General features: G+C 30.9%; 1 non-coding gene across 1 annotated transcript in view; it reads right to left on the bottom strand.

The window, feature by feature from the left end:
• Positions 1–53, bottom strand: part of LOC118067119 (small subunit ribosomal RNA) — a 1912-nt gene extending 1859 nt beyond the window's left edge. Inside the window, exon 1 of the ribosomal RNA XR_004690323.1 lies at positions 1–53. This exon is cut by the window's left edge and continues 1859 nt beyond it. This is a non-coding gene — a ribosomal RNA (small subunit ribosomal RNA).
• Between the last annotated feature and the right edge of the window lie 4974 nt (positions 54–5027).

Genomic DNA, 5027 nt, shown 5'->3' with positions numbered 1-5027 from the left:
CATGGCTTAATCTTTGAGACAAGCATATCACTACTGGCAGGATCAACGAGGGAACTTTATAATGTGTTTATACACACACATCCGTTCTCGAAAATATGCGTTATATAGTAAAACAAATGTATTATATTGAAGCCTTACTATGTAATACATATTTTGTGTTGTAGGTGAAAACTGGTGTTTCCATCAACACTTTTATACTTAAGAAATTTAAACATTCATTAATATGAATGTATAACTGAAAAGTTCAAACACTCTCTTTTTCTAAATTTATTAAAAATTTACTCTCGCTAGCTATTACTGTTAGCGACTTGGTTATATTTCGTATACGTAGTAAAAAAATTTTTACTATTCGTACTAGGACTGAAGTGAATATAACATTTCTGTTGTTTTTAGTTATATGCAACTAAAAGTATACATATAACAATTATAAACGCCTTCCGACGATTCACCACATAAGAGTCATTCAGTCTACGACATCGACTCGTGGCTATGTTGCGTTAGTATATATTGTTATCCGCACAAAACAGGCATCTAGGAATGCCTGTAAAAACTGGCGCCAAGTCCACATTCAAGTAAAATTAGTATAAATGGAAAAAAGGTAAGATCAAAAAAACATGTGAAATCAAGTAAAACGCCAAGTTAGCTGCGTCTTTTTTCATAATTTTTTCGAACTAGCAATGTACTATTGACTTATAAAATTTCAGTTAATTTTGAAGTACAAAAAAAAAATCTTCAAAACCAAATAACTATGGAACTTGGCCCAATTTTGTCTTTAAAGTCTGCCCAATTCAGTTTCAAATGTTCTTATGTACGAACTATAATATATGGAACTGTTGAAAGAATTTAAAAAATTGGGCCAAGTTCCATAGTTATTTGGTTTTGAAGATTTTTTTTTTGTACTTCAAAATTAACTGAAATTTTATAAGTCAATAGTACATTGCTAGTTCGAAAAAATTATGAAAAAAGACGCAGCTAACTTGGCGTTTTACTTGATTTCACATGTTTTTTTGATCTTACCTTTTTTCCATTTATACTAATTTTACTTGAATGTGGACTTGGCGCCAGTTTTTACAGGCATTCCTAGATGCCTGTTTTGTGCGGATATTCTTTTAACGCGTAATTTTTTATTTTTCTAGAAAAAAGTTACTAACCGTACGACATGAATGGAAACTCATTCTTTTTGTTTATAACAATTAAATCTGTTATAAACAATGAAAATAGAGATCTATGCAATATATTTATATTCTTTTAACGCGTAAATTTTTATTTTTCTAGAAAAAAGTTACTAACCGTACGACATGAATGGAAACTCATTCTTTTTGTTTATAACAATCAAATCTGTTATAAACAATAAAAATAGCGATCTATGCGATATATTTGAATTTGTTATGTCCGACTTTATGGTTACAATTTTTCTTTTCTTTTTTTTTCCCTCATATATATATATTTCGCTTTATTTTTGGTAACCCAAAAATAAACGCACACTCAATTTACCGATACGCTGACAAAATAATTTTTGTCTTTGCCGGAAATTGAGTTTCACGCTTCCTCATGAGAAAATTCATTTCCCATGCAGATACCCGAAGCCCTAGCTTACTGTAAAAATTCGTTTTGTTTAAATTTTAGTTTCTCAAGCTGACTAAGCTGAGAAACAGGTCTTCATTTTAGCTACCTTACAAAGTAGAGGCTCTATCTTAATAAAAATTACATTGTAAGTACTTTTTAAATAATACGCTGAAATCGGAAGCGCTTACGATGCTTTATCGTTCTGGTCTTCTTGGAAACCCCCGGCGACTTAGACCAAGTACCGAGTCTACCTGTAGACTAAACAATTTTTATCTGGGCTTTTTGTCACTGACCAGAGATTAGTCAAGACAGCCCGCGTACTTAGCGTCGCGAGAATTTTTATGACGTCAGTTTGCTCAACGACGTCGAACGAGCAGTCCATTTCCGTTTTAATTACGCATAAATTACTCTTCTTATCGAACTAATATCTACAAGTGATTTAAATAATAATCCTACCTAATAATAGTTTATAACTAATAAATATTTCACACATACATTTATAAACATATATAGACATATATACATATTGAGACTCTTCCTGTTATTAAAAGTGACATAATTTGGGTGTAATTGAAATATTAAATAAACTTCATAACGAGACAAAACCCGTGGTACAACAAATTATTAGTGCCTCTCTGAATAACATCCCGACAACCTGCAGCAGGTTCAATCTTTCCATCATCGGTCGTAGCTGTGTAGGATAAGTTATCTACAAAAAGGTAAGGTGCACATTTATCCCGATATCCAAGGAAAAGTCATTCTGCAAGAAAGGTTCTGAAGGATAGAGTCCTTCTGAACGATCCCTAAATTAAAAATAAAAATTAAAAGATAGAGGAATTCTGTCCTCTATCTGAGATTAACTTACGTCTGCGCCTCCTGGGCCAAGTTCACACCGAGCGCTTCCAACGTATCTCATAAACTTTAAATACTGCAAAAAGATAAATTTCAATCTTAATTTTTCGCGCCTTTTTATTTAAATAAATTTTCATAAAAAGTCGGACGTAACAGTTAATTTTTTTTAGTGGCAGCGGTGGGATCTAGAAGATCCACTTTTCCTTCTCCCCCTCTTACAGTGACTTTTTCTTTAAGAATCGCACTTTTAGAATTTTGTTGGTAATAAAGAAAGGAAACTTTTCTCGCGCGTGCTTCATTCACTTGTGTTTTTAATGACGAATAGTTACTAAGCAAAATACCCTCCAAATCGTAATTTTCCATCTAAAAAAGAAAAAAAAAAAATTCTTTTTAAATATTTCATTTACCCAATAATTAATTATTTGACCATAAAAATCTGGGTTCCAGTAATTTACGCCCCAATAAACTTGACAGCGTAACGTCCAAAAAATTATCTTAAAGTCGCGCGATTGGAAGTTTCACGCCGTGTCACACATTCTCCTTTGAATCACCATAAAAAGCAATTAATTAGCTGCATTTCTCGGTAGAAACGCGCTAGTAGATGACGACGGGTGTACTCCCGCTCACCTACAAATTTTCTTAATTTTTAATTTGTCAATTTTCAATAATTTGATTAATTTTTAGCGACACCAAAAGTTTGTCGCACCACGATCATTTGCCGTCGGATCAAGCAACTCTCGCCGCCGCTTTTCCCCTCTTCCTGCGTATTAAATATATTGAGGTCTTTTCTTATAAAGTCGTTAATTAATAATTATAAAATGCGTATAAATAATAAATAAATAATTCGGATAATAATTTTTCTTTTCTTCTTTTTTTGTTTTCTATTATTGCATTAACGAGTTATAATAAACAATTCCCTGATATAATAATCAGTAATTCATGAGTCCTTAGTTATTCTTACCATCTCGGTCTACTTTATCGACTTACTAATATCAGTTCTATTGTTCCTCGTATTTAATTTATTACGCTGAAATATCGAATATAATAATAAATGGTAATCATTAATATAATATTCATAATATTAAATATCACTACGGTTTCCTTCCTGCTGAATTGAACCAGTTTAATGAATTTTATCATTTAATTATAACCCTATATATTTCGTTATATACTTATAAACCTATATCAGTATATTATTATATTATTAAAATATATCACTAAACTATTAAATGACAAAGTGTAGTCGTCTAATTACAGCCTTTGCTCTCATTTCATAGCTTGTAGATAACCAACAATAATTCAATAATTTTTAAAAGGAAAAAAAAAAACCCCACCATAGAAAATTTAGTTATTAATTTTCATATTATAGAAATTAAAGTTATTGACTTCCTTTTTCATGAATCTAATATACATTGGAAAATTATCAACATTTCTGGATTTGGTGAATATTATTCTTGCATAAATAATTTAGGTCGTTTAAATAATTAGGTAGTCAAATAACTAAATAAACAGTACATAATAAAATAATTATTTGTTTGAATCACCACCCGAGTTTTAGATTAATTAAGTTGATTAATTAATTTAAAGAAGTGCTTTGTTGATTAACCACGACCCTGTTCACCTAAACCTTTGGATATTTAAACTAATAGAATTTCGGGTTAATGACTAATTGAACCACTTACTAAATGATAAGATAATATTAAATATACTAATATTTCATTGACATTTGGCCCAACAATAGAATCAGATTAAGTTATAATTGAACTATAGTAACTATCGCCCTAACATTACGTAAGCTATACGTATCTATTTGATAATTAAATATACTTTAAGTAATAAATAGTTAATCACAAGCTGTTGTTTAGTCTAAATTAACACTAAAGTCTTCGAGCAATAAAAATTAAATAATTAGTTTAATCAATTGACGTTATCAAATTTATACCAATTCCTAGAGGTCGACGTCCTCACAATCCTAACCGTGTTCATCAGAAATTTTCTGGAAGTTTAAAGTTAATAAAATTTTCTTTTTTTTCCTTTCTATTTTCAAACCAGTAATCAGTTTATACACTTAATAAGCAATTAAAGAAATTAAGGTATTCTATCCAGCTATACAATTAATACAACCTACACTCACATATTGACAATAACGTTGTTGTTCCCTGTGTTTGCTTTTTCGGTTTAAGTTACTTGTAAACTCCTAAAGTTTCGGGGAAACTTTATGATTTCTCTCAGATAGCTAATTTCGAATCACTAAATAAAGTCAACTTATTAAGGTTGAATTGCAAGGAAACAAAACGTCGAACATCGAATACATTGAGGAAAGTTTCTTTTCTGCACTAGGCTAAGTTTAGTTTAACGATTGAAATTTCTGGGTTAAGTTATTCTGCTCACATATTGTTAAGTTTATACCTATTTGTTTTCTTTTCCATCTTATGAGCTAATTATTGTTTTTGTTTTGTGTCATTCTTAATTTCGACTGTTGTCCGCTAAATCTTGAACCCTGCTTCTGTACCCTAATACTCCGGTTCTTCCTTTCTGTTCTCCGTTGGTACGTTCCTAATCTCCGCCCTCATGACCGATGCACATGAAGACCCCCACTTTTCGGGGCA

Source organism: Chelonus insularis, unplaced genomic scaffold (assembly GCF_013357705.1).
Source record: "Chelonus insularis isolate UGA/USDA-ARS -01 unplaced genomic scaffold, ASM1335770v1 contig_35_pilon, whole genome shotgun sequence".
In the NCBI taxonomy this organism is placed as follows: Eukaryota; Metazoa; Arthropoda; class Insecta; order Hymenoptera; family Braconidae; genus Chelonus; species Chelonus insularis.
Note: the sequence above shows the minus strand (reverse complement) of the source record. Positions and strands in the feature narration are given on the sequence as shown.